General features: G+C 39.4%; 1 long non-coding RNA gene across 1 annotated transcript in view; it reads right to left on the bottom strand.

Annotated features, from left to right (window-relative positions):
• The window catches only part of LOC123616717 (uncharacterized), a 130,004-nt gene extending 119,177 nt beyond the window's left edge, over positions 1-10,827 (bottom strand). The window contains exon 1 of the long non-coding RNA XR_006724722.2: positions 9,398-10,827. This is a non-coding gene — a long non-coding RNA (uncharacterized LOC123616717). The remainder of the gene's footprint in view (positions 1-9,397) is intronic.
• Between the last annotated feature and the right edge of the window lie 3,780 nt (positions 10,828-14,607).

Below are 14,607 nucleotides of genomic sequence, written 5' to 3'. Positions count from 1 at the left end.
TGGAGAGTCCTCAAAAAAATAGAAACAGATATATTATATGATCCAGCAATCCCACTCCTGGGCATATATCCAAAGGAAACTCAAATTCAAAAAGGTACATGCACCCCAATGTTCATAGCAGCATTATATACAATAGCCAAGACATGGAAATAACCTAAATGTCCATTGACAGATGACTAGATAAAGAAGCTGTGGTATATTTATACAATGGAATACTACTCAACCAATAAAAAGAATAAAATGCCATTTGCAGCAACATAGATCCAGAGATCATCATTCTAAGTGAAGTTAAGCCAGAAAGAGAAAGAAAAATACCACATTACTGAGATGGCCAATTAACAGTCAAGCGAAATGTAGCTCAATGCTAGTTGAAAGTACGAACCCAACATCTATACCAAAGCTTATAGTATATTGAGTATTTGGAAGCAAAATGCAAAAAGGTTAAATAGGTTAAGATCTGGAGTAGCCTTTCATGATTCTGTCTCACTTGCCTCACTGATTTTCTATTTTGCTGCTGTTTCTTTTTTTTTCTTTTCTTTTCTCATATAGCACTTGTCAAACTAGGAACATTACGTCCAAGACCCACATTTTTCCAAACATGAACTAGACCAGATTTTATTAATCATCTGTTGATAAGAGAAGAATCTTCACTTTTAAAACAGTGAAGGCAGTTTGAAATAGTCTTAAAAAAATAGGAGATAATAGAATAAAAACTTTTCTTACTCCTTCTCACTCTTTTCAGAATTGTCATCTCACTAGTCTACAGAAGGATAATAGGCAGAGTCAAGAACACCTACATCCACGCCAGACAAACCACGATATTTCATCTCGGGCTGAAACAAAGCAAATAAGTTCATATAATATAACCAGTAGCATTGTCTCAGGGGTTAAAATATACATGAATTTTTTTATATATATAAGTGAATAGCTTTCCAAATTTGCCCCATAGGCTGCCATTTAATGATACAAAAGTGTATGTGTCAACAGACTGACAGACATAGAAAACAAACATAGTTACCAGGAAGGGAAGGAGGTGGGAAGGGATAGATTGGGAGTTCGAGATTTGCAGATACTAACTAATATATATAAAATAGATAAACAATAAGTTCATGCTATATAGCACAGGGATATCTTGTAGTAACTTATGGGGAAAAAGAATATGAAAACAAATATAGGTATGTTCATGTATGACTGAAGCATTATGCTGTACACCAGAAATTGACATGTTGTAAACTGACTATACTTCAATAAACATATATACAAAAAAAGTTTATGTATCAATCCAATGAGAAATAAGTTTTTCATTAAATTGACACAGCTCTTTGTCAAGAAATGTACCATCTTAAAACAGTTTTCCCCAGAGCAGCTTTCTCTTCTACAGGTACCCACAAAAGTATATAATATAATATATAAAAATGTGTAGTATACAGTCAAGTAAAAGGGTAATTACAACTTAATTAAAAATCTGAACAGGCATCCTCTCCTTGGTAGGAGTGATAGATGCATAAAATAAATCATTTAGAAAATCAAACTGGTTGGGGGTGGTGCAAATTTTAGGGGGAAGTATGGGTCAGAGAGTTTAATAGCCTTGCATTTGCCATCCCCCATTACCCCCACCATTTATGGTAGAAGAGTATGAGGGCTTAAAACATGGCCCTTGAGGAAAGCTATTTTATAAAATTCCAGGTTGCCTCTAGACCTATAGCATTAAAATCCACCAAAAAAACCCAAAAACCTACACAGGAAAATTGTACATTGGTATTCCTGCCAAGCCACAATTCTGGAGACAAACCTTAGAATTTGGAAGGCAATCTTCATAGACTGCCAAGTGGGAAAAAAAACACAACCATTATCCTCATACAGCTTAAAGTTAAATCTGTTGGCGCCAACTGGATGATGTAGCTCACTCAAACCAAGGAGTTAAAGAACCTAGCCGAGTTTCTAAGGAAAGAGTGAAAGCTGTCTTTCTGGAATAGGTCACATTCCCAGGTCCTGGGGTAGCTGGAAAGGAAGCCAAAGAAGGGCTATTTCAAACTATTTCTGAGAAGAGTGGGCTAGGAGGTTAATGGGGGACAGCCTGAGGGTTCAATTACCTACCATTTCATATCACTCTAATTAATTGGTGGTGATCAGTTTGGTTTCCAAAAGAAAAATTGTAAACTTCTAAGAGACTTTTAATATAAGCTCTTTTTGTTTTTCTAAATCTGTTGCTCTGCTCAGCCTGGTGCTGTTTAGAGAGCATGCCCCGTTGAACTGTGGTTAAACCGAACTGCGCACTTGCTAATCTCTGAGAAAAAGACAAGGCTTTTGTAATTATAAACGTCCATCGTGCTAAAGACTATTGAATCTAGTAGATCACTTTACATAATAGGACCTTTACATCAAACTTCTATTTTGGGAACTGTCATTAATATTTTCTACAGCCCCACTTCTACAAAGACATTCTTCAGTTTATATTGGAGCCCAGTCAATTTATGAAGCTTGTGTTGGAGCCTAGTCAATTTCTCCCACACTCTCCCTGCTTTTTTTGTATAATGACCTCCATTCCCCAAACTCAGTCTCTGTTGTTAATTTCCTGAGGATTGTATAGAATGCTGCCTAAATGAGAAACATCAGTTTTAAGGATGTAGGCAATGCCTTAATTGATCAGATAAACATGGTCCATTTAGTTTTGCTTTAACTCAGACTTCAAAGTACCAAGCTGTATGTTTGCTTCATTTTGGCAGAAGCAAAAAGCCTGTAAACTCTTCAGGACGTAAGGAAGCAGTGGAAATTAGGCATCTGCCCAAAATCTAGGCTGAAGAATAAACACTTAAAACCCATTTTAATTTCTACTTTGAACTGAAAAGAAAAGGACACATGAGAACATCTGAAGACAGGAAAAGTACAATTTTCAAGACCATGAACTTGCACCCATTTGACAGCAGAGGATGTGGTTTCAGGGCCACGGAATACTGGTCTTTCTTCATTAAAGTCCCATCAGCCCTATCAAGATAAAACACAGGTCCTAAAATCTCCCGCAGTCTTCCACCTGCCATGAGTTAGCACTAGGTAGGGACTTGCCTGGGGAGGGTTTATGTAAGCCCTTCTGAACTTCAAATAGAGTCTCTCTTTTGAGTAAGCATTTAAAAGAAGATTAAATTTAATTAGACTGTATCTTTTTCCTGGGATATGCTGCCTTCAAAGTTCACTTTATCACATTCTTCTACCAAAGCAGAAGCGTACTAATGCTGGCTGGCACAGGGCACGTTCAAGATGCAGGAGGAAGAGAAGGAGATATTTATATACTCATTTATCCCCTGGGAGTATTTTGGAACCAGCTGACATCGGACATCCATGCCAGCCCCAGCAACACACCTGAGTAATTACTGCTCAAGGATCAACTGGGACATGTGACAACTGGGAGGAGCCACCAGAGTCTCCCACTCCCCTGTCTGAGCCAGCAGGTAGAGTCACCAGGGGTTCTATCATCTACTCACACCCTATTTCTTTCCTTTTTGATGTTCTCTCATTCTCTGAATTTATTCATAATAACTACACCTCAATAGTAGTTAGTAAGAACCCACTTATGAGAAGCATTTGTTTTATCCTGAAACCTAGGTATGATTTAATTAATGATCATCTCAGCCTAATTTGCTTTTAAAGCTATGTTTACACATTTACTATCAATACTATTTATTTGAACAAAATCAGTGTCAGTAGTTTTAAAGGGATTCATGGGAAGCAAATACCATAATCACTGTTCAAGAAATATTAAATCACATAGAAAATCACTTCAGGTAAGATTTGGTAATCATAATTTTTACTGGTAGATTTTTGAGAAGAGAGAAAGAAATATGACAAAGAGAAAGCAGGCATTTAAAAAAAAAAGAGAGAGAGATAAAAGTCAGCGTTTTCAACCTGGTACTAAGGACTCATTCCTCTTAAAGGGGAAAAGAAATGCAGCTGCCTCACGGTGCCTTTGGTTATATCAATTTTGTTGGGAAGCACAGATGAATGTGGTTTTCTCTCTTCTTAATTATGTTGTTGATTTAGCCAGGATGTGATGCATTTTACCAACCTTTCCCTACCCAGACACATCTTTTACAAAGATAAAGAAGAAAGAAAACGAACAATTTTTAAAGCAATTCCTTCTTTATTTGGGTGTGTTTTCCGGCAATGCTGGGCTGTCTGTGCAGCCCTGGCTGCGGGCTTGCTGTTCACTTCTCTGGCCTCTAAGGCTCCCCGACTGCTTGGACAGGAGGAGGCAGAAGGGTTGTTTGTGATTTTTTCAGTTTTTTTTTTCACTGAAATGACAGTGCACAGCAGTCTAGTCTATTCTTTCATTTTTCACTGGTGCAGGGGTGCACAGTCACTCAGCCAAGGAAACCACCGGCGGCTAAAGGCAGCAAAGAGGTAAAAAAGGAGCAGGCCAGCCTGGCCTTTCTTTGGGGCCTGAAACGGCCTGAAGTTAATTGCTCGCATAAGAAGAATAACTGGTGGTGCTGTAATTGAATTTTTATGGAAATAAACAGGTGGCAGATTTACTATAGCTGTGGGGATAGTAGGGGGCGAAATGCTGTAGCCACATTAACCTGTTTAATTTAATAGCTTCAGTACTCATAGGGAAAAAAAAAAAGGCAATGTTGCTCCTGGAGTCAGCTGGATGCCAAATGTAAATAACTACAATTACCCTCACATGCCCATGTGGTTGAGCCAAAAAAGGGCACGGTGCCAGCTTTGAATGGGTTTTCATGTTTATTAATTAAGCTCCTGAAACTATTAAGTTTCAAAATAAAAAATAAATTTTAAAACCTGGAAAAAGAGGCAGAGGAAAGAATTTGACAAAGGAAATCTGACCACTGACAGACGGATGGACAGTCAGGCAGACAGACAGACAAAAGCTCTGCTTCCATTAAAGGCACAGTATGAGTCTATGACAGGGAGATTTTACTGAGAGTCTCCACTGGTTATGGGAAGAATGAACAAAACGCTAGCTTTGCACCATGCTTCCCCCCAGTGGCCAAGTTTTGGAAATGCACTTTTATAGTAAGGAAAGGAAAACGGGACCATCTGGGTGAAATATGCAAAGAACATCATTAGCTTATTAATGTACCTGATGTTTACTTTTAAGCCAAATAATAAAATGGAGAGTTTGTATTTAATTTTTTGCAAATTTGAAAAAATATGTATATTACATATAAAATATATATACTTTTTTTTTTTTTTACATTAGGGATTGAAACACATTTAAAAAAAAAAAAAAGTTAAATGTTCATAAGAGACAGAGCACTTACTATCAGCGAGGCACCCCACCAGCACTGTGAACACAAAGGTGAATGAAACAAGAGTGTCCTCTGCCAAATTTCACAGGTCTGGAGGGTGGACAGATTTCCAGCTGAGCAAATCAAATATAAAGCAGAGTTTTCTAAGTACTGAAAGTCATCTCAAAGAAATGCGGGGATGGGAGTAAAACAGAGAGAATCAGAAAGTCATTGGATAAATGAGAAACATTTTAAACTTTATTTGAATCACCAGATCCAATACTTAGTAGCCAACATTATCAGAACAGAGGAACTGAGCAAAACATTACAATCCAAGTTGGAATGTTCTGCGTTTATTTTTACTATTTTAGAGTAAGCTAGGAAAAAGTGAGAGGGCCTAACGAGGTGCTCTATTTTTCTATCAGTTTTGTTTCTTGTTTTTTATTTTTTTAAGCCCATAAACCTTTAGTGAATTCTTGGCAGTGCATCATGTGATACTGACTGCCTCCCAGGGGCACCTGCGCCTTATCTGCCGGATTCCTTCAGGGCACAGTGCCAGGCTCTTCTCTCCTCACTGAGCATTTCTCCACACCTCTGGCCTCACTTCCCACCTATGGGCCAGTGACCTCCATCTTTATTATTTATTTCATCACCAAACCAGTTCTCATCCCTCATCTTTATGTCTAATTTTTCACTCAACATTTTCCCATGTGTCATGCCCCTTAATCTCTACGGGCCCAAGAATTAACATATAATCATTGCCCCAGTTTTATTCTCACTCAGTGATACGCAGGTAGATAGACAGATAGACAGATATTTTCCACTGAATCCAGATTATAATAAAGCAAATGAGCCAAAAATTAGACCTACTCCAGCCAGTTCAGATAGTATATACACATACATAGATACAGATAGATAATCTTTTGCTATACAAGCCAGAAATATGAGAATATTGCTTTACATTTTCCACTGCTGCCTGCCCAATATGCAATCCATCATCAACAGACCATCACCAATCCTGTTAAGAGCGCCTCCTAGATGTCTCATAAATCTACCCCCCTATTTCTATGTCCATACCACAAGCTCGCATTTGGATTGCTGCAACAGCTCAATAACATACCTTGGCACTCTGCAGAAACCTCTATTGCAGCCAGAGAAGTCTTTTAAATATCTGATTGTGACATCTTCCCTACTAATAACCATGCACTTGACTTTAGGGATAGTCAGATAGGAGCAAATCCTGCACGTTTAGCCCCCGTCTACTACTTCAGGCTCTTCTCTTGCCACTTTGCCCCTCACACCCATCACTCCAAGTATACGTCTTTCATTTGGTTCCTCAAGCACACACTCCTTTCCTGCTGTCTACAGTGTTTTGGCCCTTCCCTTTACCTAGCTAACACCTATCTCTGCCTCAGAGCTCGTCTAAGTGTCACTTGCTAAAGGAGGACTTTGCTCATCTTCCCTCCTCCAAATCCCCTCTACACACACATACACACAAACACCAGGACAATACAGGGGTCTCCTACAAAACAAGCTCATAGAATTATCTTGAGCAGTGCCAGTCTCCCCAACCAAAATATCTGTGCCACAAAAGCAAAGGCATGTCAGGATTTGCTCATAATTATACCTTTGACATGTAGCACAGGGCAGGAACCTTGGTTGGTACCAAATAAATCTGTATGAAATGGATAACTGGGTATAATTTATAATCACTCAATATCTCTCCATGTCTTCCAAGCATGTTCATCTTCTAGATGACCTAAATAGAGACATGAGAATAATCATCTTTTATGCTTTTGATGATGTCTTTAATTTTTGTGATTCACCTCTGGATGCAATACCTTTGGATTTTAGTACTTTGGTAGGTAAAGACAACTCCAGAAGCTTAGCTTTTCCAATCATAATAGCCCTACTCATGGTACAGGGAGCCAATAGGGGAATCGTGCCAATTGCTTAAGAGACGTATTCCTCTCATGTATTCAGAAAAACAACTGCAGGACTGGACCACCTAGAGGCAGACTCAGATGAAAACTCCATCTATAACTGGAGGTACAATTTGCTGTTCCAATCAGTAGTTTTCTTAGTCTTCAGGAATTAGGTAGCTCAGAATCAGTGTTTATCAGAATCTCAAAGCTCCGGGGTTTTTTTTTCCCCCTTTCCCAGGGCATGTCTTGTATATATAGTTACTATATGGAATGTTACAGCTCTTTTGCATTCTATTCATATACAGATACTACCTAGCGTGAAATGTCTGTGTAGCCGGATTCTAGGATGTGTTTGTAGCAGCGTGACCTGAAATGCAAGCAGTCTATTTTTGTTACAAAGTCAAAACAATAACGTTTGGTACCTGAAAATGTTTATGTGAATGTTGACCCGTGCAAGCCCATTACCCTTAGGATGTAATAGTGCTATTCTTAATGCTTGCTAGATCGTTGGCATGAAAGAGCGATAGTTCTTTGAAATTCTTTCTCCAAAAAGACAGCATTTCCCAGCCACTCTGAATAAACCCAGAACAAAGAATAGGCTAACCAGAGGAAGGGCTGTTTATCTGCAATACAGAGGAAATGGCCACAGATTTTTTTGGTGAAGTCTAGGAAGGCGATTTATTGCACATGCAGGTGATATTATTGCCAAGCCCATCATCAAGTAATTCTTGATTATGGAGATAACTCAAAGCTGAGAACTGAGTGAAAATGAGAGACTCCCTGTAACGGTGGACCATGTCAGGCGTATACTTCCCAGTTGTGGAGTGTTTTCCACAACACAAATCAAGAAGGACTAGCACATATTTCAAACAAGGGGCCCTACGAGCCACCAAGCACTACCAAAAATTCCTGTAATTCAGAACATTCCGACTGATGAATCTGCCCTGCTGCATATTATGGTAACCACAACAATTTTACTTTTGAATGCTGCCATGTGGCCCCAGTGACCCTACAGAAGTTTCCTCCTCATTTCAATCAGGGAAACCATCTCAACCATAGCATCTGCCACCAACACCCTGAGCCTAGAGCCTAGAAAGGACAGTAGCACAAACTGTTCAAAACTTCTGCCACTCCCCTCACCAGCACATTTCTTAAGAACTTGGTACTGATCCTGAACCTCTTGGGGGACAAACTGGAGTGACAGTGATTTGTATATGACAGTTTTACTCCAGAGCACTTGCTACCCTTCTCTGTGTTATTTATAAGGATTTCTAGAATCTCAGCTTTACTGTCCTAAGTCTTCAGTGAATTCAGATGATAGTCAAGCAAATGAGCCAAGGATCAGACACACTCCTGCCAGCTCAGACTGGATACGACCACCTCTTTGAAAAACTATGCTTTATCTGTTCAAGGTCAATCACTCTTTTTTTTTTTTTCAATCACTCTTATTAGTCTTACTGTTCTTACATATAGACTCAAGTTTTGTGAAAAAATAAAAGGAAAAAGCTTCTCCACCCAGGCTTTACAACACAATTGACTCCTCTGGGACATGTCGGCATCTAACCAGTAGTTAGAAGCCTGGAGATAATGGGAGATCTGTAGGTTCCAGGTGGTGAATTGGCTCTCCCTTACAAAGTCAGCCCTGGAGAAAAAGAAATCCAGCCTCCAGACAAGAAGAAGAGACGGCCCTACCAAACAAGGTAAAAGACACTTCTGAAATCCCAAGCACAGTGATGTGCTGGTAAATGTTTAACAACCCACTCTCCAGCAAGAGGGGGATAGGGAGTTCTGACCTGTAACATTTAAAATACTTCCACCATAGTTGACTTCAAGTTGTCCACGTGACATCACTGAGCATGGGAATGGGAAGAGGTAATGCACTCAGCCCTCATGAGCCATAAAGAGCTGGCCCCAACACACCACTGCAGACGGGAGGAAAAGCCTGGGGTTCAGGGCATTGCAAGTCTTTAGAATCAGCTCACGTGGTCCAGTTCTGATGCCTAGGATTCTACATTTTTCTGGCCAGTGCTGCCACTCTCACATAATGACCAGCAGGATTGTAAAGTTCATTGGTATTATAATTCAGCAAACCTATCAAACCCTGAGTTTCATTTGCAAGTACATGGAAGTTGAAAGAAGCTGAGAGAATGGAGACTCTTTTAGCATTGTTAGAGTTCCTGAGATCCAGTCTTCCCCATAACCAAGAATTTAAGGGGAGAAACTTATTACCTTTGTCAGATGTTCAATGTTCTCAAAACATTCCCAGTACGCCCAAAGTCTTCTATTTTATCTGTTTAATGACACTGGTAATTTAGTTAAGTTTGGGGGTAAGTTTCCCCAAAGCCTTCAAGAATAGGCATTTCATTCCAAGGGAGTCTTTCATTCCAGAGACCAGAGGCTTTGTTTCATTAGCTCTTCATCACAGTACGCAATGGGCTGCCAGAGTCCTGTCACCAAAGACGAACAGAATTCATTGTTTTCATCCCCAGTCTGATACTGAGTCCTACATCCTCACTCTTCACCCCACTTTCCCTAAGGATCCACTGCATTAAACCCATTCCCAAGTACCACTTTCTATATCAGTGAGGTCTTTAACTCAAAGGAACGTAACCCAAATGTGTTTCAATTAAGGGATGAAAGACATTTACAGAAAAGATATTAGTTAGCTCACAGAATTACATGAAACTTGGAAAACCAGGCTCAGAAACTAAGAAGGAGAGAGGAAGGGTGTGGCTCAGAGGTAGAGTGTGAGCTTAGCATGCGTGAGGTCCTGGGTTCAATCCCCAGTGCCTCTGTGAGAAGTAAATAAATAAACCTAATTACCTCTCCCTCCAAAAAACTAAACAATACATAAACAAAAATAAATAAATAAATAAATAAAATGTACAATTTAAAAGAAAGAGAGGAAGAAAGTAGGAAGAAATCAAAGAGATGAGTCAACAGAAAACACTGCAGAGGAAAAGTCCAGTTTGGGACACCATGGACTCGAGTGTCTGCGTCCCAGGCTCTGTTCTGTGGCTGCCACTCCTCTGTTAAGAATTTCTCTTCTGTCCCCAGGTAGGATCATCTGACTGCCAAGCCAAGACTGCATACCTGGCCCTAGGTGCCTGGGCGTAGAAAGACATAGCATCTGATCTCTTCATCCCTGTGCATGAACCCTGCCTTCTGCCAAGATGTGAAAACTCAAGAATTCACCCTTAGCAGAAAGAGCACTCAGATGACTTATAGTCCACAACCATGACAACAGTACTCGATAGGAACTGTGCACTTGCATAGCATAGTTTCAAAGAATGGGGAAGAGAAAAAGAGATTACAAAAAAGAGAAAAGCAAAGAAAGAGGAAAGATGACAGAAACTGCAGACTAATCTTTCAAGAACTTTTGTAGGAATAGAAGCAACAGCAGCCGGAAAGGCAATTAGTTTTGGAAGCAACGTTTTGTTTCTTTTCCTTTCTACGGGGTAAATGCAAGTCAATCAGAGGATGTATTTAAGAGAAAAAGGCTGAATATTTTAGTAATTAAGGAATAACTGAAGAATGAATAGAAGGATAAAATTAATAACACATGTGTCTGGATTAACTTTATAAAGAAGGAGGGTAAATTTCTCCCTAAAACTGGGGAAAGTGAGGGAATTAATGAAGTTGAGGATAGTATGAGTTGGAGGGGCAGGTTGCAATTGTTTATTGATGTAATTCTCTCAGACAGCCTTGATCTGTTTCCTCTTACAGATCAGAGTGTGTTCAGTATTAAAGGCAGAGTTAGGAATGGGCGGATGAGTGGGAACATTGAGAAAAGCTACTCTGAAAAGTAATAATGAATTAGGCTCGAATACAGGATCTGCTAGTGGAATTGAGGACCCCTTCCTTTTTGAAAAAGCTGTCTCTGAATACTCACCGAAGTTGGGCTGATAATTTTTCCATTGGGGGAAAAAGGAAAAGTATATACTGAATTCAGCTTCCCCACTCTGGTAACAGCCTTCAATGTAATTATACAAACAACAGATGCAGAAGAAAATATTAGCCAGACACCCACACACATCAAATGCACAGATACCTTCTTGTAGTTATAGTAAGTAGAATAAAATATTGCAGGAGCATGAAATGATGCTGACAGATGGTAAATGAGTACCAAATTTCCGTGTCTGGGACAGCTTTCTCTTTGGTTTTGCGGTGCCTTTGATGGCTACTTAAAGGAACGAGAATTTAACCACCCATTAAGAGGACACATCAGGCCTCAGTTTCACCTTGGTCTTCTGAGGTTTGTCCCTCCCCCACAGAATCTTCCAGGTGCATTCTGTAATGACACTCTATCAAGCCGCTGAGACCAACTGCCAAAGCCCAATCTGCCATGGGCATCTTCCTAGAAGAAAAGGCTGTTTCATTAGGGCCGGTCATTCGTCCCAGCCCACACCGTGCCTGCTTCTGATCTTCCCCTGTTAAAAACAGAACACACTGGAGGAAGATTGTGCTATATTTCATGAGTGCTCTGTGCCACTGCCAAGGGACGGTTCCATCTGTTATTTGCTCTCAGCTTTGCTTACTGATAAAACAGGAAGGACAGCTTGCTGATGGGCTCTTTGAAGCAAATGGCTCCTCTCTTTCCTGCAATGAATGTTTATAAATTATTTCTACAGTAGACAGTATGCACAGTACCAAGATTTCGAAATTAGTTTCAATAAATTAAGGGCCTTCATGGATTACAAGAGGAGCCCAACCCCGACGCATACCACGGCGCGCTGCCTTTTGTGAAAATTGCTGCATGAAATCGAACCCTGTCATTAATTCCGTTGATTATCATCCCCTCCTAAGATCTTAAGATTGTGGGTTCAGTTGCTGAAATTTCATTTTATGCCTAGTATGCCAGATAGTTTTAGCTGTTCACAGAAAACAGGATTCCAGGGCACCGCAAAATTTCACAGACTAGGTTAGTAGCCCTTTGGCTGCAGCCAAGGGAAATGGTTCATGGGAACAAAGCACAAATATAACTGAAGTGATTTATTTTTCCCCTAAATTATTCTGTTGTTCCAGTCCTAAACCACTCTCAGGGGAGAGAAATAATTGTATATTTTCTGGCCTCTGCACTACTCTAAAAGAGATTTCCACAGACCTAGAATATGAATTACTTTTTCTAAACTGGAAAACATTCTTTTACCTCAACTTGTCAAGTTTCTTTCATTTCTTTGGCTCAATCGCTATGACCGAATTTGTCTGTTTTCTTCACAAACTAAATATTTTCCCATGTTCTATAACGGTCCATCTTCTAATAGTGATTGGGAAATTGATATTCAGCTTGTCATGTTCAAAGTTTTAGACTAGGAATTTTAACTTTCCAAGCAAAGCCTATCAGTTCAAAGTACAAACAAGGAAAAAAAATGAAATCAGGATTTCTAAAGACTCCAGGTTGGAAAGAAGTATCTTTGAGCAACGTTAAGAGTCATTAAAAGACTCTGAAAAGCCCAGGGAGGAAAACGTCTCCTCATCTTTGTGTGAGATCAGATGAGAAACTGAACCCCTGCCAGGAGGGAGGGTGCAGGGGAGACAGGAACACCAAGGTGGCTGGTTAAAGAGGATAATACTGGACGCTACGTGAAAGCACTACTCCTTGGTACCAGTTAATAATAGAAAAATGGAAGAAAGAATTACTGGAACAAGAAAGAAAAATAGGTCTAAAGCACCCCCTCCCATTAACAGAATGTGTTTAAGAGCAGCAACGTTATAAAGACACAGGCCAGTGGCACTGCGCACTCAGTAAGCATCTCATTTTAGTTCATAATAACCCACAGAAGACATGGCTGTGTTGTGTGTGCTCATGGAGCCATAAGAGTAAATTAGAAAGCATGGTAGAGATTTGAAGCCTAAAACTGGCTGCACAAAAGACAATTAAGTTTTTAAGATTAACCTGAGTGGAATTTGAATTACAGCATTTTGTCAACTCCATCATTCAATGAGAAATAAGATAAATCCCCTCTGAGATGGGATCACACACATTAATAAAGAGAGAATAAAACGTTCATGGTGGTTTTAGTGATCATTAAATCCAATTCCTTCATTTTTTTTTTCCCTCACCTTCCAAGTACCCAGCCATTCTTAGATTGAAGTGGTGTTCAAAGTAGCACTGATGAAATGGAGAGGTGACCCAAAACTGAAAGAACACAGTTACAAAGAGGGTGAGTAGAACAACTTGTTTGTTTTTTTTTTAATGCCTTTTGGTAGGATTAAAAGAAATAGTTATCAACAAGGCAATACTATTGTTAAAAGAAAAATAGCAGGAACATCATTGGCTTTCATGTGATGAAGAAGAAAAAAGAAATAATTTTCCTATTGCATACAGTCATCTTTTGGGGGAAAATCTGGATAATCCAGGAGCCACTGGAATGGTTAGACATCTGGCAAAACAGTGGTCAGTTTACTCTCTCAATTCATCAGGGAGATAGAAGTATTCACAGAGGTTAGAGGAGAGAATAGATTAAATTATATGTGTGTGTGTGTATTTTTTTTTTGAAGGAATAGCATGTATTATACCCAGAGGATCGTCTACCATGTAGCAGACTTCAGCAAGAAGGGGTAACTCTGTGTTTTCATAATTCCAAAGAACATACAATAAAAAAAAATTGAGAATGTAATACGAGAGAATGAAGTTGAATCTAGGACCACACACACAGAACCTGAAAGACACCAGCCTTTGAGTCTTTATCAACACATGCACTGTCATGTGAAACATTTGAACGCCATCCTTCTTATAGGCCTATTCATGATGGCCATTCCTATTACTATTCTTATGATACAGTTTAGAAAATAAGTTTGTGCACTTAGTAAATGGACTGAATCATAAGCAACTGTCTTTTGCTCCCAAATTGGTTGCTTTGATTATTCATACACTTAACTAGTCAATATTGGGGGGGGGGGGTGTTTTTGTTTTCCTTTGAAAGAAATGAAGTACCTATTTTTAGAGAACCAAAAACAATCAAGGCCTCCGTTGTATTCTCTTCCTGTGAAGTCTGACTGATGTTTAAGGATGACTAGGACAACATAATCACTGGCTACTAGCAACCAGTGGTTTTCTTTTTATATGGAACTTAGAAGAGTTTTTAATTATTATTTCAGAATTTTCAGGTGTCTAATGAAGTGACAGGGAAAACGGGCAGCATAAGGCTAATATTCAGGAGAAAGACTAAAAGTTCTTAAATAAAAACAATGAAATATGTGACCATATAAGTGTTTAAGTGTTAAAACTACCTGTCACATAATAAATGGGTATTTTCCCTCAAGGTGATCGCCACAAGAAGCTATTACTCTAATGATGACTTTGTCCTAATTATTTTGAAAACACCACTTCAGAACTGACTTCATACGTAATACACGCTGTACAGGAAATCGGGCACTGGAGCTTTGCCGTATCCCGTGTAACAGCTCAAATTCTGCTGCTTCCCCCAATACAGCCA

This window comes from Camelus bactrianus, chromosome 2, assembly GCF_048773025.1.
Source record: "Camelus bactrianus isolate YW-2024 breed Bactrian camel chromosome 2, ASM4877302v1, whole genome shotgun sequence".
NCBI lineage: Eukaryota > Metazoa > Chordata > Mammalia > Artiodactyla > Camelidae > Camelus > Camelus bactrianus.
This window is presented reverse-complemented; position numbering and strand designations above follow the sequence as displayed.